General features: G+C 33.4%; 1 pseudogene; it reads left to right on the top strand.

Moving 5' to 3' along the window:
- LOC100726356 (ADP-ribosylation factor-like protein 13B) lies at window positions 1-26,225 on the top strand (annotated as a pseudogene).
- The last annotated feature ends 256 nt before the right edge of the window (window positions 26,226-26,481 follow it).

Here is a 26,481-nt window from a genome sequence, read left to right as displayed (position 1 = left end):
ATGGAATTGGTTAGGTAAGTGGAATTGGTTAGGTGAGATTATTGTAGAAAGAGGAGCAAGTATTTGAGTTCTTAAGTTTTTTTTTTTTTAATAAGGAAAAATTTTCTTGCTGTTGTTGTAAAGTGTTGACAAAGCAAATGCTATTTGAGTTTATTTGAAGACACTGGAAGATGAAAGGATGATTCTAATCTGGTGTTAAGGGAATGACATTGATGGAATTAATCTGCTCTGTGCCAGAAGTTCAGTGTTTGGAGTTTTGTAAAGCAATTGAAACAGTTGGGAAAGAAAGCGAACAAGAGCTGACAGTTCTTTTTGCTTATATTGATTCAATTATTGGAAAGTCTTCAGTCTTTAGGTTTTCACCAGTAGATATCAAGGGATGTAGAACATGGATCTTTAAAGGCAGATACAATATTTTTTTGTATTAATTTAGCTACATTAGGTCTATTCTTTTTTATGTATTAATTTTTATTTTAAAGGGAATGTAATAACAATAAAATGAAATGAAATGCAGTGACTTTAGTCACATATTCCCCTCTCAAGCGGGACTGGTTCAGAGTACTTGGCCTGGGTGACACCACTAAGACCTAATAGGCTAGCTCAAACCAGATCCCAGCACCTGGCAGTGCACCCTAGCAGTGAAGACTTCAGTAGGTTGACCTGGAGAGGCAGACCCAGCAGAGGCTGCCTGGGTCTGTGTCTCCTTAGTACACTGCAGTGGGCAGGAACACCCAGCCGGTGGATTCAAACAAACTGTAACCACAAAGAAAAAAAAAAAAAAACTGGGCTTCCTATATATGCTTGTGTGGAAGGAACAAAAAGTATGGGAAGAGGGAGCAACAAGAAAGGGTCCTCAGTCCCCAATCCTGAGAACACTGATCCAGGAAAGCTAAATGCAAAGAATGAGGACAAAAAACATGCAATATCAGGCACAGCACCAATAGACATAAAGCAATATCTCCGGAGCCTCATAGATGAGTTCAAAAGTGAAATATTTAATGAAGTAATGCAAGATATAAGTAGAATAGTTAGAGAAATGCTAAGCACCACCCAAGAGAAAACAGATGGTTGAATGGAAGAACAGTAAAAAAAGGGGAGAATTGTTTGATGAAGAAAAATAGAGAAAACATAAAATACATAAAGCAGGTTCAAAGAGATTACCAGGAAACTAAAATCTCTATTGAAAGCTGACCTAACAGCTAGAAAGAAACTAAGGATAGATTACCTGAACTGGAGGACAGATATGCAATGTGGGAGCATGAAATGAAAAACTTCTTAAAAATAGCAAGGAAACAAACAGCAATAATACAAAGGCCAGAAGATGATAAGAGGATCTATAACTTAAGAATTAAGAACATAAAAGAAGAAGTAGGGACACAAACAAATGAACTACAAAAGCTATTCACAGAAATAATCCAGGAGAATTTCCCTAATTTAGCAAAAGGTAAAGATACCCAGATATATGAAGCATATAGGACCCCAGCCACCTACAACCCAAACAAAGATATACCCAGGCATATAATAATCAAAATTCCAGAAATCCAATACAAGAACAGAATATTAAAAGCCATCAGAGACAAGAAACGGATCACTTACAAGGGAACACCCATCAGAATTACAGGAGACTTCTTGGCACAAACTATGATATCACAAAAAGCATGGGGGGAAATAATTCAAGCTTTGAAAGATAATAACCTCTAGCCAAGATTGATATATCCTGCACAACTGTCCCTAGAAATTGATGGAAAAACAAGGTGCTTCCAGGATAAAGAGGAACTAGGGGAATTTGCAACCACCAATTCAACTCTACAGAGAATACTGCAGGATATTCTAAAAAAGAAAAGTACCAAGATTCCAGAAACAATGTCAGGGATGCCACAATGAATGGAGCAGAAAGCGAAATAAAGAAGACAAACTGACGACTGACAGCAAAACAGCTCAACAGAAATGAGGCAGAGAAGGTTGGATGGTAGGAACAGCTATTTTGGAGAAAACAAGACATCATAATAGGTAGTGCTGATTTAATAACATCTTGTTTTGAAGTCTCATCAAGCTTTGTTCTTCTGTCTCCATCTGTCTTAACATGTATCTTATTGGATTTTATTATATGTGATAATATAACAAAAATTTATAGCAAAGGAGATTATACAGAAACCATTGCTCATTTTCTGTTAGTTGATTCAAAATACCCTGTAATACTGTCATTCTCTTGAATGGTTTTACATTGTCTTGATATGTTTGATGCTACAGTATACAAAGTTATACTCAAAGGAAAGAGACACTATGGTAACTACCTTTATGTCAGAATATCTTGGGGTGAAACTCTACTTTGCTTAAATGGTTATGTTTTGACCTGTGCTGTTTTGTTGTTAGGCCCTCTTTTATCTCAATCTCCTTTTTTATTATTTAATTTTTTATTTTTATCTTTTAATTAAGGGAAAAATAAAAAATAGGTGGATATATTATAGTAACCCACTTTGATTTCCTATTAACTTGATTTGAAACCCTGTATTGCTCTCACCATCTTGTTTTGACTGATTTTCCTCTATTCTATTTTGCTTGATAGTACCAAATTTGAAAGTATAGGCAACAACTCTGAAGACAATAAGATTCATTATGATGCCCATTCTGGTTGAGTATTATCTTCTTTTGAAGTCCTGTAATGTCTCCAATTTTCTGGTTTTATTGGTTTTGTTCTTTACTGTTTTGTTCAATTTTATTATATCTGATGATATAGGCAATTCTTTTTAAGATAGCAAGAGGCATTATGGCAACCAATGTTGATCACCTTGTATTTTGTTTTTACATTATGTATTAAGTCCATCCTTTTGATTTGACTGACTCTGTCCTGTTATGTCACATTTGGTTTTACTCTCTTCAAAAAAAAGTAATAAGAACTGTGGGAGCAATAAAACCTAAAATATGTAACTGTCATTGTACAAAAGAGAGGAAAAGAAAGTGCTCTAAAGGATATAACTATATGTTATATCCTTTAAGTGTATAAGATAGATAACCATATTACTGAGTTTTGTTGGATCATTGAACAGAATGGTTTGCAGTCTCACTGTTTGAACATCCAGTTTATATGTTTTAATTTTGTAACTTGAACAGCTATTTCTAAGATGACAATATGTAATCTATTAACTAGTGATTTCCTACTTTTTATTTTTTCTAAAATTCTATATAACTTGTACCCTTTGTTTTTCTTTTTCTCCTTAAATACAATTTTTAAAAAAAGAAAGTTCATATAGAATCAGTACAGTGTTTTGGCTTTTTTCCCCAAATGCTTGTATCTGAAGTTGTTTGAATTCATGTATACAGAGTCCATGAATACAGGTGGACAACTGTTTTTTGACCTCTTTCATCTAATAGAAAAATAGTAATCATGGAAATTTCCTATTATCTCTAGAAGTTACCTGGTTTTTCATTTGATTCCCCAGTTTGCATCCAGATGAGTGTGTATGCATGGGAACTGCACATGAAGTATGTTTGTTTATTAATGTTCTGTTCCAGGTAAACATTTACATGGACACATTTACACATTAAAAATGTCGATGAGCTCAAATACAGAATGAATCATTGACATTTAAAGATTATAAGGTCTATATTTTAATAAGATATTAATATGAAATGAGGATATTTATATGATGATGCATTTTATTTTAAGAAATAAGGACATAATATGTGGTTTAGGGCCATAGAAAATGGGCCATTTTTTCCCCCGTTTGTTCCTTCTTTTGGGCTACTGTTAAATTGTTTGTGTTTTCTTGATACTTCTTGATTTTTGTTTTATAACCAGTTCTTATGAGTTTATTTTATAATGATAAATAAGAAACAATGATGAGAATACTACAGTACTTCAATCTAGTTCTAATCAGTAGATTTAAAACTATTGACAAGAAGAACATAGTCTAACCTAATAGGAAACAGGGAAATAGACCTTTTGCAAGTGGGAAGGGATGCAGAGATGGACAGATGAGGAAGTGTAGGTAGGGAGAGGAAGTAAAAAGAATTAAGATATGTTATTCACAATGCCAAAATGAGTGTTTTTTTTTTTTTTTTCTTTTGGAACATGGTGCTAAATCCAGGGTCATATGCATGCTAGGCAAGAGCTAAGCTGCAGCTCCCATCGTATCCCATAACAAATGAAACCATTAATTAAAAAATATTTTAAAGATGTCAACTGATAGTTATAGCACTTTGTTTTTGTAGGTTAGCAAATAAACAGGACAAAGAAGGCATTTTAGGAGAAGCTGATGTGATGTCATGTCTGTCTTTAGAAAAATTGGTTAATGAGCACATGTGCCTGTGTTAGATAGTACGTGTTTTCTTTTTCGCTTTTTGCAGATACATTTAGTATAATGTAGTTCTTAAAAGGTGATAATCAGTTAAAGGACAATCATTTTACATAGGAAATCATGCTACTGATGTTTGGTTGGTGTTAGTTATGTTATAATGTTTCCTGTTTAGTTGTTACTGACTTCTTGAGAAAGCTATCCTTCATGATTTCAGAGATTTTGCATTACTTTTTGTGAAGCACATGTCTCAAAATGTTATGCTATGCATTCTTTAAATCATAAAGGAAAATACAAAGATAAGATTTATATTCAGAAATTCATGATGAATTTTGAAAAATTGTATCAGGAGAATTGTCATACCATCTTAAGAAAGAGATGAGTTAAATTATTCTAGTTTTGTAAAATTATTATTAGGTTGTGAACTTTATGGATGTTTACTGCTGTAAATTCATTGGTTAAGAAATTAAAATTTACTAATATTCTTAAAAAGTTGATATATTTTTCTCATGGCAGGTCTATTTTGTCTTCCAACAGAATGGTTTAAAATTATAACATATCTATGAACTTCCTATTGTCATAGTGAGTCTTGTAGCTTTCAGATACTATATGTAAAATTATTTAGTTACTATGTAGTAATGAAGTGTGTTTGTAAGTAAGTAGATGCTTCAAATAAACATTTAAAATAGTTTATTTTTATATACTGATAATTATGCATAAAGGTATATGTCTTAATTACTTTTTACTCATTGCTGAGACAAAATACCTGATGCCCAAAGTTGGAAAAGGAAAGGTTTATTTCTTACAGTTTTTGGAGGTTTAAGTCCAAACTCAGTTGGCTTCAAGGCAGAGTGGCATGGCGGGGCCATTAGTTTATGGTGGCTTCAAACAGCAAGGCAGAAACTGACAAAAAAGCAGAATACACCTTCTTACTGCCATTACATTGTATGCTGGCTCCACCCCTAGATGGGTGTAGCACTGATACCATCAATCCAAGCTAGACAATGAACCAATCACAAATGCACAGTGCAAATGCATAAGGCCTGGGGGCCACCAACATAAATCATGACAGTATATGAATGTAGATTTGTGAGATCTTTCAGCTTTAACAACTTTGAATCATGTAAACATCTGTTGTAGGAACCTCTTTGAATCACATAAACGTCTGTTGTAGCAGTCTTGGAATATGGAAAGAAAATTAACAAATCTATTAAAAAGGCCTTTACTGGCTACTACATTTCATTGCAAGAGACTTTGTATCTTAAATAAAAGTATACAAAAGAACACAGCTGAACAATGAGCACTTGAGGAGAGGAGAAATGAGAAAGAGCTGAATGAGTATGAAAATTATGAGAAGAAAGGTAAGTAGCCTAATTTTATACCACATGGCAGTTTTATTAATTATTTGATACTTTTGTTTATTTAGTCTACCTGTTCTATTCAGTTTTGTCTCCTTTTGTATGAAGGAGGATACTAAATAAATTGCCTATTTTATGAATCTTTGGTTACACAAGCTTAGGAGATAGATTTTAACTTTCCTGGTGGTATTACACTAGTTAAATACACTCCTTATGTAGTCATTACTTCCCAGAGTTTCAAAATTTTATGTATTACATCTTAGGAGTACCTGAATGGCAAGTGCAAGGTTGTGAGTTTGATACCCAGTATAAAGGAGAGAGAGAGAGAGAGAGAGAGAGAGAGAGAGAGAGAGAGAGAGAGAGAGAGATACCTCTTAGGAGCACTTTTAGAGCATTGGTTCTCAATGTACAGAGAGATTTTGGCCTTTCAGGGACATGTGGAAATGTCTGAAAACATTTTTATTTTCACAGCTGAGAGGAGGAAGAGGTAGTACTGACGCCTATTGTGTGGAGTCCAGGGACGCTGCCAAACATTTTTCAAGTACAGAACAGTCTTCCCCCATGAAGAATTATAAGGCTCAAAATGACAAGACTATGGAGACTCAGAAACCTTTCTTTAGTCTCAGCAAAGATAGAGGGTGAGATGTTAAAAGGTAACTTAACTGAGAAGAGCTGGTCTTCAGTACTAATTGTCAGAAAGTATACCATTTTAAATATATTTTAAGTTATTAAAATAGATATCTTAAGCTATTAAAATATGCTTTGAAGGGCTGGGGATTTAGCTCAGTGGCATAAGTGCCTGCCTTGCAAGTGTGCAGTCATGAGTTCGATCTCTGGTACCAATATAAATGAAAAAGACAAAAAAAAAAAAAAAAAAAAAAAAGAAATATGCTTTGAGAAAGAAAACACTTAAATTCACCAAACTACTTTTGAAAAAGATTGCATAAATTCTACTTTTATGTAGAATCATTTATAATTTTATTTATGTAAGAAAGTTCTATGATTTAAATATAAGTTGAATTTAGTGTGGAAGAGGGAGGGAAAGGAGGAACAATGGGAAGGGTTTTTGAGTAGGTTCCTATAAGATCCAGAATTGCCTCCCATCAACCTAACCAGTACTGGCTTTTCACATGGTTTAATGAGCAAAAACGACTACTCCTGAGCTTTTATGAGGCCTCCCCTTACATTGTGGAGGAAATCCTCTGGCAGTGTTGTTCTTTTAATTGAGAGAATTCTGTAAAGGAAAGTAATGTGTGTAAAATAACTCTCTTGCACTCTCCTGAAGTGATCTGTAATGTGAGTGTGCCACTCATCTAGGTCCTCGTCTTACCTAAGAAAGAGGAGAATGAGTGGTCTTGAGGCAGCTGCCAGCATGTGATTTTAGTTACTGTGAGACTCTTTAGGTTTATATCCCATTGTATATTTTCATGCTATAATACTCATTACAAATAATCACATCTGTAAAATATTTTATTTATAAAAATAATATATAGGGCCATTCTTTTCTGATAACCCTTTTACGTTTTCTCTGCGAAGAAAACAAAAGCATGGGAGTGTGTGAGTAGACAGAGGTGGAAAATGTGGCCAACTTGTGCAAGGCAGAGAGAAAGGAGTGGGAGACAGAGAAAGAGAGAGGGAGAGAAAGGGAGAGAGAGGAAGGTGGTTGGGAGAGACAGTGGAATCAAATTGAATAGAAGAAATTTATTGTGAGTCATTTACAAAGGCCTTTACCTGCTCTGTATCATGGCAGACATTACTCATCCTTGTTTTCTTCTCCTCTTCTCCTTATCCTGGGCTGCCGTGGCCTCAGATTGCTCTTCTTTAATTAAACATCAATTAATCACCTAAAACTAAACATCAATTGATACTTAGAACAGGCTACAGAGATCAGAAAACAATTTTTTTACTTTAATAAATTCAATCTAATTGGTCCTCATAATCATTTCTAATTTTTTTGATAAGCAGTAAAAAACCCCACAATTTGGTTATCAATGTAGTGTATTAATACTATATACTGGAAATTGTTACTAATAAATGAGTAATATAAATAACAGTGACTATTTTGTTTTGTTTATTTATGAGTTCCCTCACATATTTTGCCTTGTTTGATCTTTGAGACAGTTCAATGAGGTATTTTTTCCATATTTATGGGAAGCTGAGGCTCAACAATCTAGTCCAAGGTCAGGAATAGTTAATTGTAAATCTCAAAACCTTGCCTTTCCAGATTCAGATTGATAGGATATATATTTTAATTTTAGAACACAGTTAACAAATGCCATAATTATGAACACTTGGATTGTTTTACTGCCAACCTAGTTGATCATCCCTAATACTCATTTTTCTGCCTTTAGTGGCTTGTATTAGTAACTTTCTCTTCATGTATTGGGCAACATTAACTTTAAATCACAGAAATCATAAATGACTAGAAAAAGAAATTATAAATGATTCAGTAGCAACTAATATGGGAATATTTAATCTGAATGATATGGAGCAACTTATTTTTATAACTTCTCATACTTTTAAACTAAGTGACAGGGGTTTTTTTTTTTTTTTTTTCTTCTTCTGTTTTGTATTTTTGGTTTTTGAGACAAGATCTCACTGTATAGTTCAGGCTGTACCTGAACTCATTATGTAACCCAGAATGGCCTCAAACTTGCAGCAATCCTTCTGCCTCAGCCTCCTGAGTGCTAGAATTACAGGAGTGCACTACCACCTCCAGCTTTAAGTAATAGATGTTTACCTAGCTATTCAAATATTATATACAACTGGACAAAATATTGTACTACCTTATATAGTTCTATAGAAAAAAATCTATAGATATCCCACTGTTTTCTTTGTACTATAAATAAAAAACACATTTGTATATAAATAAAAACACAGGTGGAGTTAAAGAAATATCTCCAAGACTTTTCTGATGATGCTGGTAAAAAGAATACCTTTGATTCTAGAGGGTAATTATTAATAATATGACAAATATATACTTTTAAGAAATAATTTGTGCTATTAACATTAAAGAGCTGTTAGCTGGGTATGATGATGGTGTATTTCTGTACTTTCAGCTCTTTGAAGGCTGAAGTAGAGAGATTACCACAAATTCAAGGCCAGCCTGGGCTACAAAATGAGTTCAAGACCAGCCTGAGTTATACAAGACGACCTTGACTCAAAAAAACAAAAAACAAAAAACAAAGCTAAATAAAACAATGAAAAAGTCACTCTTAAGAATTATTTTGTCAGAATTTCTTTAAATTCAAATAACTGATTTTTTTTGTTTTTGTTGTTGTTTTTTGTTTCTTTTTTTTGGTGACAGGGTCTTACTATGTAGTTTAGGATGGTCTTGAACTCATTATATATCCAGGACTGGCCTTGAATTTATGTCAATCATCCTGCCTCATCCTCAGAATGCTGAGGTTGGGGCTGAGGATATAGCTCAGTGGCACAGTGCTTGGCTACAAAAGATGAGGTCATGAGTTCAATTTCTGGTACCAAAACAAAACAAAACTACCCCCCCCAAAGAAACAGCCCAATGCTGAGATTATAGGCATGTGCCATCATGCCCAGCCTCAAATAGCTAATGTTTATATGAGGATAGAGGCCTGTTATCTGTGTATTTTTAAAATCCTCTCTATAATTAAGAGCTATGACATGATGTTAAAATTATGAAGATTAAATGCCTTTAAACCTGTTATAAATTGGCTTCTTAAACATAACTCAACAGTCTTTATAAAGAAATTTCCACTTCCCCTCACTAATAATAGAGAACAAAGAGAAAGAGACCAAGCAGAACTGGATGGAACCAGTGGTCTGGATGAATTGGACCCAAGACCAATTACTGCTAATCCCTTCCAGCCTATAGCATCTGTAATAGTGGAGGTATGAATTGGTGGCAAACATAATTTTTGTATATTAATTTATAAAATTGATGTTGGGAAAGGAGGTAAAGGGAGGAAAAAGAGACAAGGTGTGCTAGTTTTCTATCACTGTGACAAAATACCTGAAAGTGTCAATTTAAAGGAAGAAAGGTTTATTTAGGCTCATGGTTTCAGTCCATGGTTAGCTTGGTTCATTGTTTCTGCATCCTTTATGGCAGAATATTGTGGCAGGACATGATGGGACAAAGCTGAACACCTCATGGTGGCCTGGAAGCAGAGGGAGAGATCAAAGCAGAAACGAAGTTACTCGGAGCAAACTATCCCCTTCAGAACCCCTTCAAAACCACTGTTGACAGTGACTCACTTCATTCATAGCACATCCTCAAAGCCCCTTGAGCTGTGAGTTATCACTGGGTTAATCCACTTGGTGAAGTTAGAGCCCTCATGATCCAATCACTTCCCAAAGTCCACCAGCTGGAACCTTGGCTTCAATGCAGTAAGCCTTTCTGGAAATGTTTTAGATTCCAGCCATAACATAGAAAATAGAGTTATCTCTCTAAATAATGAAGTTAAAGGTGAGAGACTGAGTGTTCATTCCTTTATTTTCTCCTTCAAGTTTTACTTTGGGGACTGGAGATACAGAGCAACTATCTAGCATGCATGCAAAAAATAAAAAATGGCAGTCATTTTAAATTGACTATAAAAAAAGAAATAAGATTTCAAAATGAATTAGAATGAAGATAAATGTTGAATATTGTTCAACATTATCTTATCAACATTAACATTATTATTTCCATTAATGTTGTTTCCATTAATGTTTTAATGAATCTACTTTTATCATTATTTTCATATAGCAGTAATGTACTAGTCTTATTTACATTGTCATTATCCCAGTTTTGTTGTTACTATCTCTGATAATAATGTTTAGGTGCATATATATATATATATATATATATATATATATATATATATATATAAAGAGTAAACAATTTTTCATTTTCCATTGATACTTAAGAATGTTCCAAAGTACAATAAATTTTCCTGTATCTGAATATAGGGAAATTTATTTTGATTCTGATCATCACAAGTTTTAAGCAAAATTGATTGGTAGATTTTAATAGTGAAGAGGTTAAGGAGTATGTATGCATGCGTGTGTGTGTGTGTGTGTGTGTGTGTGTGTGTGTGTGTGTGTGTCTTTATTTTCATCTTTTGCTGGGACCAAGGGTTTGCTTTCTCATTGCTTTCCTCACTCTCAGCAGCTGAGCCACCTTTCAGGCTGGGCTTGCTAAGTCTCTCCTGCTCACTCAGAGCTCGCTGTGGATATGGGCTCGCTGGTCTTGCCTGTGTGTTCTCTACTCCTCTTCCCTGTCACACAGGTGCTCATCTGGGAAGGTGAATGATTCTTTCTCAGGGCTGGTGTTGAGGGAGCACCTTTCTGGGTAAAAATATAATGAGATAGTTTTGATATTTATTCTGCAAATAACTGATAATATGGGTTAGTTAGTTTAAGTTTCTCAGCTGATGATTAAATAAATCTCTTATTAATCCCATTGCATTTCCTTTAAATATGTGCTTTTCGAAGTAAAGCCATCTTAACAGTGGGAACTATTGTCTCCATACTATCAAACATTGTGATTTTGATTTACATTTTAAAAAATGCTTTGAAACATTTACTACTCTGTGTAAGAAGGCTGACCTTGTAAATAAAACCTGTTATTTTATAGCACTACTGTGTGTAAAACTTACAAAGCCCTAGTGCTTCTCTCAGTATCATATTTTTCACAATATAAGGAAGAAAACAATATTGGTATAGAGGAGAGAATATTGTGTATGTATAAATCAATTAGGATTATGGAGAGAGTATAATTATTCTTTGAAATTATGATAATTTAAGAAGATGGTAAGTAATGAAAACAATTTATCTAAATCTCTTTGTACTATGCAAATGTTATTTTTCCCAGTTTCTTTAATATGTTTGCATTGTTCACAATACTTATTGTTCATTTGATTTTTACAGTAGCTATTAAAAATAGTAAGGTATTATGACGTATTCTAAAATATATCTATAAATGGAACAAATAGTAATAAATCTAATTATATATGAACATTTAATATAAAATAAAGATAATATTTCAAAATGAGAGAAAAATATTGGACCTGAATAATCATTTGGAAAACTATAAAATTATTGTGCATTTCACAGCAAATTAAACTCCAGAAGTATCAATGACTTAAATATATATATTTGAAACATTTTCTTAAAAATACTAGTAGATAATAGAAGTATTAGTATATGCCAAGAGAATGAAAACTTTCAAAGATAAATCACAAGTCATAAAGTGAAAAATGGATAGAGCATATTATATTTAATTTTAAAAGTTAAATTTTAAAGTTTTAGTTAAAATTTTAAAGTTAAAGTTTTAACTTTGTTTTACAAAGTTAAAAGGCAAGCATTGAAACAAAGCAAATCCTAGTGGAAAGTAAAACACATAGGATGCATAATCTGCTATAACTGTGTGATTAGTCCTCATTATAGAGAAGACAAAGGTGAGAAAAGAGAATTTGTATAGGTTACTATGAAATAGAGAAATGCATACTGATAAGCACAGTTTACTAAGTGGATAAAATAGCAATAAAGGTATTTAATGTCATCTTCTTTAGTAATAAGATTTTTAAATTAAAATAACACTGTTAAATATTTGTTAGTGTACTAGAGAAATGAAAAGTTAATAATGTGTAGCATTGAGAATGATATAAAGAAATAATCTTCCTAACCTTTTACCTGAGGTATAAATTTTTCCATTTTTTAAGGAAGAGAACTGTGTGATTATATGTCACTTTTTAATAAGTACTAACCTCACTGATTCAACATTTTTACTGTTAGAATTTTCATTTTAAAATTTAAGAGAATTTATTTCTTACAATACTAGGAAAACTAAAAATCAGGAGTCATTGTTGTAAAGGAATTCGTGTAATAAGTTAGAACCATTTAAAATGTTAATATAATTGTTGAAAATAATAGCAATTAACACTTATTTTCTATATATGAAGAACTGTTCTAAGTACTTGATATATTCATTGATATGGAAAGAAATACTTCTTAAAAACTTAAATTCTTGTAGAGGATTTAGCTCAGTGGCATAAGCACCTGCCTGGCAAGTGTGAGGTTATAAGTTCTGTCCCTGGTACCAAAAAACAAACAAACAAACAAACAAACAAAAAAACCCTTACATTATTTTTCATTTAAAGATGTATGTAGAGTCAGTCATACACTTACATGTGTTTACGTGTGACATATGTCTGTGTGTGTGTAGGTAGGCAGAGAAAAATGCCTCCTAATGATTACACAGTGAATAATGAACATCTCTAGCCTGTAAAATCACCAGTAATACTTGTCTTCTTTATATTTTCTGTGTTTGTTACATATTTAATAACATGTTTTAGTGTTACGTTCAGCAGATAATTTTAATAAAAATATCACAATGCCATCAAAAATCTCAAAAAGTGTAACTTTACAAGCATTGCTTTTGATTTGTTTGTTTGTTTTGATTTTTTGAGACTGTCTCACACTAAGTAGTCTAGACTGGCTGTGAACTCATTTTGTAGCCCAGGCTGGCCTCAGACTGATGCAATCCTCCTACCTCAGGTTCCTAAGTGGTGGGATTACAAGCATGCGCCACCATGCCTGGTTATAACATTATAAACATTCTTATATTGCTATTAGGTAAATGGATGTTAAATTGATGTTAGAATAACCACTATACAGTATAATAAAAATGTTATATTTCACTTTTGTTAGCCTGAAAAGAAACTTGAAAAAGAGACAAAGAAACAAACAGTGAAAAAAGATAGTGATATTTGTCCCCTGCAACAGAAAGTGGAACATAAACAATTAGAAACACAAAACCAGACTAGTGACAATAGCCAAAAAAAAAAAAAAAAAAAGAATTCGAAGTGGTAGAAAATTATAAGGAGGCATTAACACAGCAGTTGGATGAAGATGAGATAGATCAGTGATCTTTAGAATCAAGTGACAATGTATTATTTAAAGTAACTCTCATATATATGGTATTTTTGTCATTGTTGTTTTTTGGGTTTTTTTTGTGTGTTTTTGGTGCTAGAGATCAAACTCACACCATTGCACTTGCCAGGCATGCACTAGGCAACTGAGCTATATTCCCAGCCCTACCATGTTTATTTTCACAAAAAAGCTGTAATTTTTTGGTCTCCAAATGCAGTTTTTATCTTAATTTTTCTCAAAGATCTTTACTTAATTATTACCCAATTTTCTCTAAGTGCATTTTTGCATATAACCTTACTATATGGACCTTACAACTTAAAAAAAAATTCAGCAGAAATTCAATTTTGAAAATATTTAGAATTCAGTGTAATTACTAGGATTCCTTGGAATTTATTGAACATTTTAAGTCTTTGTTGTTGTTAAGCCTTTTAATGCTGAAGTTTACATCATTTTCTCTATTGTTTTTTCTTTAATATTTAAACATCATAAAACATTTTTTACAGTCTTGTCAGGGGCTGTGGTATAGCTCAATGGTAAAACTTGTGCAAGGCTCTGAGTTCATTCCTAAGTACATGCATAAACACACACATGCGCACATAAATCCTATTTGAATAGTTGGTTTCCTTTATTTTAATTCTGTACAAAATTTTCATTGCAAGGTTAACTGCTGATGTGGCTTAGCAGAATGTTTATATGTGTTGGTGTCATGGGAGACAACTTTTGTTTAGAATCAGAAAACCAGGGGTAGAATCCATTTGCTAGATATATGTTAAATGCTGTAATAGCAGTTTGCAACCTTTTTAGTGTCAGGGAGTAGTTTTATGGAAAGCATTTTTTCCATTGACTGGGGGAGGTACAATGGTTGTGGGATGGGGGTGGTGATTGAAGCAGGTTATATTTATTGTGCAAGTTTTTTCTGTTACTACATTGTAGCATATAACAAAATAATCGTACAACTCACAGTACTGTCACTGGATGCCCTGAGCTTGTTTTCCAGGAACTAGACTGCCCTGCCTGGGGGTGACAGGAGACAGTGACACTTGAAGTGTGCTGTTTTTGTCCAGTCTACTTTATAATCTCATTTTTGGCTGCTATCACTGCAGAAAACCCTGCTTCACAAAGACAGTATATTGGGAATGGAAGCAGCTTTTTCATGTTTTTCTGGCAATCTCAGGATATTAAATTTGCCTTTAATACAGAAAGAAAGGAGATTTGAGGTTGTATCAAATGTACATTTTTTTCCATACTGGGGATGGAACCACATGTTACTACCTAGCCACACCTCAAACATACTTTTAAGGCTTCTGTCATTTTCAGTCTGAAGCAATTGTTTCTCTTTTAGCACAAAGTCACTTCACCTGTGCAGACTTTTGAATAATTGCTCTTGTTCTTCATCTGCGTGGTTTTTATTTGTTTCCTTTGCAGTATTCCAAAGTCTCCATATGGCAACCAAGTTTTGAAGATTTCATGGCTTTGTTGGATAATTTGAATCATGGCTTGCAAAAAATTCCCATAATTTAAACCTTTGATGCTTTCTTTTAAATATAGCTTTCTTATTTTTGGCAGCTTTAGTGTCTTCTCATGTCTCATCATCACTAGGTCTTTCTTTTCTTTTTTCCTTCTTTCATTTTTTTCTTTGTTGAGACAAGGTCTTGCTATGTTGTTCCAACCAGCCTTGAATTCATTATGTATCCCAAGCTGGCCTCACAAAAACTAATTGCTGGGATTCCAGGCATGTGCCATCACCCCCATGATCTAGGGGTGTCCAGTTTTTGGCTAGGCTTAGTTTGTGGGCTTAGCAAAACTGTGACTGAGATAAATATGTGTGTGGGAAAGAATGCTAAATAGAAGTGGTAAATAAAATAATGGGCAGGCCTGGTACAAACTAAAATAACTGTCAGATTCTAACCTAAAGTCTGCCTTTAGGTCCACTGTAAAACTGAAGTACATTAACTTACCATAAAGCCTGGTGTCACATGCAGCTTAATTGTCACCTGTCACTCACAGTAGGTTGATGGGTTTTGATATGAATCTGTAGGAAATTGATGTATTATGGGCTCTGTGCAGTCAAACCTTTCTCTCAATGTTTAACTGTGTTTGCAGTGGCTCCGCAGTGCTAGCATGACCTCCTCAGCTTTCCTTAGGTCACCAGGCATGAGATTCCATAAGAGAGCACAACATAGGTCCCTGGCATGTGCATTTCACAGTAGGCTTCAAGCTCAGTGATAATCTAATGCCACCACTAGTCAGTGTTATAGCCTAGTTCTAACCATTGCGCCTCATTTCTGTTTTGTATGTGCTACTCAGCCCCCTTTCCTATCTTTCTAGGTTAAGTTTCAATTTCCTGAGAAAGCTGTAAAAGCCTTAGGTATCAGTTTCCTGTAACTCCCTCCCCTACCCCTCATCTAGCTATCTGTAATAAAATGTGCTGTTCTTTAAGAAATGCTTAACTTCAATGAAATTACAGGAAGTTCTGTAAAGCCCAGATGCTACCTAACTGTATCAGCAATTACAACATTCGTGTGGTTTTCAGCTTTAAAAGCCTAATTCCCCAGCTGTGAGGCATGCAGTCTCCAAATTTGCTCCTGGGGATTGTGTCACCAGGCCTGGCCTAAAATAAAGCCTTTGCACCCCAAATTTTAATTTCTTGCTTCCTTGGGTTTTATTCCAGGGTCCAAGCTATCACAGTCAGATGGGTGGCAGAGCCCAGGTGGTAAAGCAAAGGATGGGACCAGCTGCATATGCAGATGAGGCTGTGTTCATTAGCCTGCCACTTGCCTCCTGCTGTGCAACTGGGGTGTGGGTATCCCTGTAATATAACATTGTTCAGACTTTGTTTCTTCATCTCTAAAATGGAATGCTGTCCCATCATCTTTATTCACAGGGCTTTTAAGGTTACTTGTAAAGTAACTAAAATTATTGGGCCCAATAATTACTTCCTTGCCATTCCTACTTAGTGAAAAGGCTCCATAGTATGTAAGAAGCTTTTCAAATATCCTTGGGTTCATGAAAATACATTCTTAACCCCTGAATTGAAGTTTGCTGAGAGAAAATAGTTTTCAAAGTTATCTTTTTGTTAGATAAGAATTTAGGGCAGCCATTGTAATACCCATATAGCTTTCTATCAGCAGAGTTAAAAAGAAAATAGATTTCAGATAGCTGGCTTTGATTTGTAAAAGGAATCCAACCTGACACATTGTTAAAAATAAAGGGATTCAGCAAATGATTTTTAAAATATAGCATAGGGAGATTTGAGATAAGTCATACACCACAGTGATAGCATTATATTTTATACTTCAAAGCGTGCCTTCAGGTTCATTTACTATTCAATATAACATTATACTATTCAACATAGCAATCCTGGGCATATTATTTCCACTTTACATATGTGAAACTAGGAATTGAGAGACTCTGAGTAATTTAAGACCATAATTCTTCATTTGAGGTAGGGCTGAGAACCAGGTCCAGATTGTAAGTTCTGTGATCTGTGCTTTTGGACCCTGAGCAGTTGCTGATCCTAAAACATTGTATGGTTTTGGAGATCTCCTTTTCTCTAGCTACATGCTACAACTTTAACTGGGTAGTTAATTTTGTTTCTACTTAGAGTGAGATGTCTCAAATGACACTAACTTGTTTAGAAAAATAATTTCTTTCTAAATATATTTACATTTCTTACTACTTTGTAGGCTTCACACTTATTGAGTCTTACATTATGTGTGACTCCCATTTTAGAAAATATATTTTTATGTATGTGTATATATAATGTGTTACATATAAATAAAAGTAACCAGTAGTTAAATTTTTTTTCTTAGTAAATATATTCAAGTTCACATTTGGTTTTTGATAAAAATTTCCAACAAAGATGTTTCTATAGTAATAATATCAGTATTCAAATTTTATTTTGTTTTCTATCTTAGAAGTTTGCTTCTTCCCAAATATATAATGTTTTCAATTATAGACATTCACTTTTTCCCAGTGGTATTAAAGTCAATATTTGTATTATTTTATATAATAGTAAAAAGAAAATTCAGAAACTAGGAATGAAAAGGAGTCACTGAATAGAATCAGTTAATACAGATGACTCCATCCCTATGAGTCCAGTGCTACCCCCTCCTCCCTCTCCTGGTGAGTAAATTGATATACTAAATTTAGAAATACTGCTTTAAACAATAAAGAAAAAAGAAAGATAAATACATTGTATAATTTTTATTTAGCATATTCATTATCTTTTGTATTTATGAGAATCGTACACTTTTGTAATGTTCAAAATTTGTTAACATAAGTATCATTTTTCATATTATATTTCATATCATAAATAAAAACATAAAATCTGTTAAGGAAACCTTGCCCAGTAATTCCCAGAATGAGTTCAATGTGCTAGTCTGCTAAAAAAAATTAAATTTATTAGATGGATGGCTAATGTTAGTTTTTAAAATTTTGGACCTTTCATTCTGGGAGCCATCTAGATGTAGGAACTTTCCCAATATAAATCTTAACATATATGCTCATTTCCTGTTACATGGATTAACTTGAGTAGTGCATATAAAGCAGTGGGTCATAATTACATAATGATTGTAACTTTTCAGCATTAAGCATAACACATCACCTACTATAGGTACTCAGTAGATAAATACCAGATGATTACATTAATACATTTTTAGTGTCCTTTTAGCCAATTACAAGGCTTTAGATAGTGATATTTTCTTTTAGGAATCTTTTAAAGACCATTTTTAGTATTCCATTCAATAAAACCATTCCATTTCTTTCAGCCTCTGCCATAGGTTAGAATAGTAACATAAAGCTAATTTATGATGGTGGTGAAAGGATTTACTTATGTTTTTAGTTAAAGGTGAGTAAAAAAGTAAATGTTAGCTTCCTATATATTTTGAAATAGAAACCACTTAAAATTGATTTGTGGCTGTTCAACTTTATATCATGCAATAAATTTGAAGTAACTCTGAATGTTACATATACTTCCTATCAAGGGAGGGATCTTCTCCACAGTTGTAAAGAGAAATATGTTTAACAGTGTGTTACATGTTTTTCTTCTTTTTAGTTGGTTGGGGAACCCCTTAAGTCACTAGACTTCCAAAACTGGAGACTCTTGGTGAAATACATCATAATGGTAATGCAAAGTATTCATTTTAAAACATTGTGTGCACATATTACATCTACTTTTATTTACTTTATAACAAAAAAAAATTAATGTTTTAGTTTTGGAACCCTTTTAAAACCACTGTTATCCTTTGTGGTTGTGTTTTTTATTTCATTTAAAAAACTTTTTTTCAACACACTTTGCATCTATATAATTTGATTTTTATTTTAGCATGCAAATGTAAAAGAATCATACTTATGCTTATCTATGATATACTCATGTAAATACATATGAAAAGGGGAAAGGGGGACATTAATTTAAATGTAAGACATTAAAATTACACTTAATAGTGTTCAAAAAAATCCATAGGTCCTGCTCATATACATGACAATGCCATATATTTTTTTTCTCCTAGTAAAACAGTTGCTGAATATTAAAATGAAGAAAAGACCAACAAAATTTGTAATATCAGAGAATAAATCAGTAAGCCAAATAAAGTTTAGTTAAATGGAAAGTTACTGATGTCTTCATTAAATTAAGAAAATAATTTTCTTTAAATGAGATTAACATTAGTTATAATCCAGCCAGTTGATGACATTAGAGTTCTAAGGAGCAAGAATCAGAAACAGGACACTTGGGAATAATAGAGATATCTTGTACAAAAGAGAAAATGTATATACCATCAGCCTAGGTCTTTGCAATAAGATATTTCTACAAGGTAAAGAATAATTACATGTCATTGTAGCTTACTAAACTTGTTTGAACAAAATTTGTAATTCCCTTTTCCATATCTCTCTGAAAACCTAAATGTTCTAAGGAGAACACTTAGTAGGGAAAAAAATGTAAAGTTTAGAAAAGCATTATTACATAGTTTAAATTTATCAAACTATACAATATTTTATTAAAATTATGTAAATATAAGTGTACTATTTGCTTTTTTTCAGAGATTAGATTTTTTACATTTCTAAAAATAGGTGTGTATCTTTAGACTATATGAATATTATTCATAAAGTATTTCCATTAGAATTATGTATCTTTGAGTTACTGATTTTTTATTAATCTTTTTTGGTACATATTTCTCATGCATATTGACCACATTCATTATATGGAATTTGTATCTGTACATAGTATATCTTAATTCATTTTTCCATATTCTCTCTCCTCCCTTCCATTTACAGAATCCTTTCCATTTACAGAAACTTCCTTTCATTTTTTCTTGCTATTCTCTTTTGTTTTACTTTTTTCTTCCTCCTCCCCTGTCCTTTGTTCTCTTCCACCTCAGACATAGTCTTCCCGCTTCCCAATATCTTACATCTGCTCTGCTCCTTACTTACCCTTTCAGTTTCTCCCATTAGGTAAGCAATCTTGTTACTTAAACTTGGGTGTCCAATTTATTTCATTTAAGATTATGGTCTTGAGGTTGGCTGGTTTTTATATCATGATGTTTTTATTGACTAAAAGAGGTTAGTTCAGACTTAGTATATAACTGAGTGAATTTATATATCCATGAATATATTATGAATTTAAATATCCATAGTGTTAGAAGCAAGCAGAGTAATGTTAGTGTGTTTATATATACAATTGCATATACATTTAGAAATAATTTTTACATTACAGATTTTTTCTGTTACTGAATTTATCATTCAGTTGCACCTACTTTGTACTTGACATCAGCTAACACATTTGTAATACTAAGATGAATGAGACATACATTCTGTCATTGTGGTGATTCTCTTTCAATGGAATAATACTTGAGTTTACTGTTGTGTTGGTGACATCAATTCTGTGGTGTAGAATCACTTTATATAGACTACATGGGCAGTTAGGGAAAGTGCTATTAGAACTGGGCCTTGTAAGAATGAGGAGTAGAAGAAACAGACTGTTTAATGAAGAGGAGTAGAAAAGAACATTATTTATTTGAAGAATACCATGTGACTATAGTTTTGGGTCATGTGCACAGAGCAAGATGTATGCTTCAGAGAGACTTTTAAAAAGATTTTGTATTATTGTGTGCACATTCAATCTAATTTACCAATATGTTATGTATTATCATTGTACATTATGAGAAATTAATAAACAGTTCTAGTTACAAATAATGAATATGCAAACTAAAGAATATTTTCAAATTCTAAAATTAGGAAAGAAGATAAATTTTGGAAATTGAAAAAAGATGGTGGATATATAACAGCAGGCTACAGGGGCTCCCTGAGATGGTCAACTTAGATTCCAAAAATAATTCAGCATGGGGAGCCTGAACAGAAGGATAGACCCTCCCAACCCAGGAATAAACTAAGCTGAGAGAAACAAATGAAAAATACTGTCCCAGTGCTACTATTGGAACAGCTACAGTCTCAGTACTACTGCTTGAACTCGCTGCCACTGCTGTGCTTGAACAACTTACTGAGCTACCCAAAAGCATGCCAGTTTCAACTCATTAGAGATGGGAATTGGCAAACCAAACTGAGAGCCAACCTGCTGAGAGTGATAGGAATAAAAATCCTTCCACAGACAAAGAGGCTCCAACAGACCATGTTCTGGGACCGGGCAGACTGGCCAGAACAAGGGGCTTCAGTGACTTCAGTCAGCTGCTCCCTTCTCAAGTGGGATTGGTGGGGAGCACTTGACCTAGGTCATGCTCAAGACTGAGACCCAATAGGCTAGCCCAACCCAAGTCCCTATGCCTGGTGGTACCTCCTAATGCAATGAAGCCCTCAGCAGGTTGACTAACGCAGAGAGGTGGGCCCAGAATAGGCTGTCCCAGTCTGTACCTCTGTAGTACACTGCAATGGGTGGGAGCACCTAATCTGCACACATCAGACAAACTGTAACCAAAAAAGAAAGAAGCTGGGCCTATTATATATCCCTGTATGGAAGGAACAAAAAATATGAGAAGAGGAAGCAACAAGAAAGGGTCCCCAGTCCAAAATCCTGAGAACACTGATCCAGGAAAAGTAAATGCAAAGGAGAATGAGGACAGCAAACATGCAATATCAGACATAGCACCAGTAGACATAAAATGATATCTTCAGGACCTCATAGATGAGTTCAAAAGTGAAGCATTTAACCAAGTAAAGCAACATATAAATAGAATAATTAAAGATATGCTAAGTGCATCTCAAGAGAAAACAGATGGAAGAAGGAAAGAACACAAAAAAAGGGGAGAATTGTTTGATGAAGAAAATAGAGAAAACATAGAATACATGAAGCAGGTTTAAAGAGATTACCAGGAAATTAAAAACTCCATTGAAAGCTGGTGACACTGCTTGAAAGAAACTAAGAATAGATTATCTGAACTAGGGGACAGGTTTGTAATGTGGGATCATGAAAGGAAAAATTTCTTTAAAATAAAAATTTCTTTAAAAAGCTGTAACAATACAAAGGCTACAAGACAACAAGAGGATCTATAACTTAATAATAAACTATATGAATGAAGAATCAGGGGTATAAACAAAGGAACTACAAAGGCTATTCACAGAAATAATTAAGGAAAACTTCCCAAACATAGGAAAAGATACTCAGATGTATGAGGCATACAGAACTCCAGCCACCTACAACCAAAACAGAACTACATCCAGGCATATAATAATCAAGACCCCAGAAATCCAATATAAGAACAGAATATTAAAAGCTGTCAGAGATAAGAAACAGATTACTTACAAGGGAAAGCCCATCAGAATTATGGCAGACTTCTCAGAACAACCATCAAATCGAGAAGAGATTGGAGTGGAGTATTCCAAGACCTGAAAGAAAATAATCTGGAGCCCAGATTGATATACCTGAAAAAACGTCCCTGGAAATTAATGGAGAAACAAGATGCTTCCAAGATAAAGAGGAATTGAGGGAATTTGCAACCACCAATCCAACACTACAGAGAATACTACAGGACATTCTAAAGAGAGAGAAAAGCACCAGGATTTCAGGCACAGTGGCAGAGAGGATACAATGAATAGAACAAAATGAAGAAGAAAAACAGACAATGAATGATGGAAAAAGAGCACAACAGAAATGAGACAGAGAAGGTAGGATATAATTTCCAATATAGATGACCTAGATATACTAAATTAGGGAAAAAAGAGAGAATCACAGGCAGACTGGATCAAGAGGTAGGATCCACCGAAATGCTCTTCATGGGAAATATAATTAACCTGAAGAAGTGTATATGGACCAAAATCAAATATGAGAAAACAGAACTCTATGTGATAGGGAACAAGGGAGTAATAGGGGCAACTGGACCAGTATTTATGGATAGGTTGGAAAACAGGATTTATTAAGTAAAGAAATACAATTAGAGATCAAGTCCAGGAGTGAGAAAGTTCAGAAACCCTTAGGTAAATAGCAGGTCCCCCCCCAATATAAAACTGAGGGTGCTTGGGAGACCCAAAAATACTCAGTAAACCCTGGGGAAGTGAAAGGGGAGGAGTAATCTTTAAAAAGAGCAGAAGATATTGTTAATAATGTATCAGGAATTAAAACCCATGTTACTCACACCACTCTGCTTAGATAGAACTTATTCTGTCCCAGTTTGTATACAAGCACTAGATCTGAGGGCACAGACAGCTATCCCAAAAATATCAGGATATAGCACAGCAATCATCTTTAATTTCCTGTTAACTTAATCTGGATCCCTGTATAACTTATATTGCTATATCATGACTGATCTTAGTTAAATCTGATTTGTTTGATTGCTGATTGTTATTGGCAGATATTTATTCAAAACTGTTAGGTTGATAGCATCAAGTCAGAGAGTATAGACAGCTATACTGAAAATGACAATGATTCACAATGATAGCCATTCTGATTTGATTACTACCTGTTTTTGTATTTCTATGCTATCTACAAAGTTGTATTTCTATTAATATCATTATGTACTGATATAATCAATTATACTTTGTCTGATGATATAGCCAATTTGATGATAACAAGAAACAACACAATAACCATGGTAGAACTCCTTGTATAGCAGTTGTATATGTCTTTTTAGTTTTAGGTGTCTATAGGAATATGTTTTGTTCTGTCCTGCTTTGTTCTGTTTCTCTCTCTAATATAGAAAGGGTAGAAATATATTTTAATACTCATGCTTGTGTAAAACCTATGAAGAGTTTATGAGAACTGATCTTATGACACATGGTGAAATGAACAAATGCTTTGAAGGAAAAAAAGGCACTACAATACCCAGTGCTGATTCTGAGTGTCATGATGTGAAATCCAGCAATACTATTAATCTTTGTTCAGAGAGATTTTAGTCTGTTTGGTTTATTTAATCTCAACATAAATGAAGATATGGATAAATGCATACGTGTTTAAGTGTATAGGATTGATAGCTATATTACTAAGTTTTTATTAGATAGTTGAACAGAACTATTTGCAGTCCCTCTGTTTGAATTTCCATTTATATGTTCCACTTTTGTATCTTGAACAAGTATTTTTAAGAGGACAATATGTAAACATCAACAAGTGATTTACTACTGTTTATATTTTTCTTTGAAAGTATGTACTATTTCTACCCGTTTTCATTTTCTTTTGTCTTTCTTTAAATAAAATTTAAAAAAAGAAGATAAGTTTTTGTGGGTTTTTATTTTTAGAAATGGTCTCACGTAGTTCAAGTTGGTCTTGAACTCACTACATAGCCCAAGCTGGCCTTGAACTTGCAGCGATCCTCCAGTCTCAGCCTTCCAGTGGATAGTACTACAGGTGTGTGCCACCACACCCAGCTGTGTGTAGTTCTACTGGTCCAATTTTCAGGTTAAAAAGCTTGAAGCTCTTTATAAAAAAGTGAATTGACAATTAAATTAGGCATTTTAGCTTGGTATCCTTATCAACAATATTTTCAAAGTTAGCGGCAATAAGAAGCTTATTTTAATAGTGGAATTCCATTTTCTGGCAAAGAAATGGTTCAGAATCCCCTGAAATCAAACTGTTTCCTTGGGAGAGGAAAAAACAAACAAACAACAACAACAAAATACCAGTTTTTGCACATGGAGTTGACACATTTTTTTACAAAAGTATTAAATTCTAGAAGTAAAATCTGTGACAAAACATAATTATTATGCCTTAATTATGAGTTCTGTCATATATTAATGTTCTCATTAATTTTTGAACTGAAAGAATTAGAGAATAAATATTTTGAATTTAGAATAATTAAATACCTATTGTCAATTTAATTATAGCAATAATAATGACTACATTTACCTTGTAGCTACCATTGTGCTTAAAATTTTTCAATTCTCCCAAGTAACTGTTAAGTGAGCAGCAGTGTCTATCCACTTTCTGTTCATGAGGAATCTCTACTCCAAGGTCATGTAGCTAAGAAATGATAGACTCAGGATTTGAATTTGGTTTGCTTAGCTCTGAAACACACCTCTAACTCATTATGTCATACTGTTACACTGGGGTCTGTTGTTCTAAAAACATCATTCTTCCCTAACACATTTTAATCTATCTATTTCAAATAATCCTGAACACCTATGCTTCTAGAATAATCTTAAGGTAACATATCAGAAAGTAATTATCTATTGATGGTTTACACATGCCATTAAGGATAGAAGCCAATTTGTGATGAGATATTTATTATGAAAGGCAGGATATTTTTGTATAAAATAGGCACTAGTTCACTGATTTATACTGATGTATTACTGTAAAAGTGCAGCCTGCTTTTCCTAAAATACATACGAGTTATAGCCACTACATAAGAATATATGGCAAATGAATAATACAGATTTATCAAGCCATAGAAATACATTGTGTAGATTTTAAATATTTTGCTTCTTTTCAGTTCTAATGTAAGTGTGCAGTTGGAAACAAAAATAATAATACATGCATCTGTTTGGTGCAACATTTTACTCAGTCATGTAAAATTTGCCATAGTTGTTCTGTTTTGAATTAATTGAAGTTTTCTTGGATTTCTTTTTTATTGTTTGCATCTCCCTTTCCCATTGCTTCACTGAACAAGTCAGTATATGGCTTAGTTTTTTAAAGATATTGATTGAAAAATAATGGATGATGTGAAAATTTTTGATTAGCATAACTCTTTTGTGTTCTTGGTTTCCCTTGTTTATGTAGATTTCTATGGGAAGCCTCTTCCTCCTCTGGCTGTGAAACAGAGACTTAACAGTAACACTCATGATTTGATCTCACAACCGAGTCATATGGAATATCTCTGTGCATATCATCAGCGAGTTGACTGGAACATTTTCTCAAAAGAAGAGAAACCTTGATCACTGATGACTGGGGCCAGATTGCCATACTAATTTTTAGTGAAGAAATTACTAGCCGTGGACCTATCCTGATAATCACTTCTCCATGTTCTTCATGGTTAAAGCAGAAAGGAAACTAAATGACTAATACATGGGATGAGCATTTGGACCAATTTGGCAAGATTTAATTTTGAGTTTTGGTTTATACATCTCCATTCATGAGCTTATTCTTGAAACAAAACTTCTTCAGAAAGAAAGCCAATAAACTTTGCATATAACTTCACCTGGTAGTCGGTATTTCTAAGTTAAACGTTTTTTAAAATGCATATGCATGAACAGGGAACTCCTGTAAATTTATAATCTAGATTTTTTAACTATTCTTCTAAAATTTAAAAAAAATTTAAATTACTATTACACTGTGCACTTTTCTACAGATGCTTTGTTTAAATTGTGTCTGGAAAATAGAGTTGATGTACTTAACAGACACATATTACATAAACAAGAAATATTTAATGACTCAAAGTATGTGTTGGAATAACATTATTCTTGAACTGTGAATTCTAATTTGACCTTTAAAGAAGAAAAATTCTCTAATCATTATTTTATCAAATTGTATGATTTGAAAATATCATCCATGGGAGAGCCCAAAT

This window comes from Cavia porcellus, unplaced genomic scaffold (genome assembly GCF_034190915.1).
Source record: "Cavia porcellus strain 051 isolate PalLab524CR breed Dunkin Hartley unplaced genomic scaffold, mCavPor4.1 scaffold_15, whole genome shotgun sequence".
In the NCBI taxonomy this organism is placed as follows: domain Eukaryota; kingdom Metazoa; phylum Chordata; class Mammalia; order Rodentia; family Caviidae; genus Cavia; species Cavia porcellus.
Note: the sequence above shows the minus strand (reverse complement) of the source record. Positions and strands in the feature narration are given on the sequence as shown.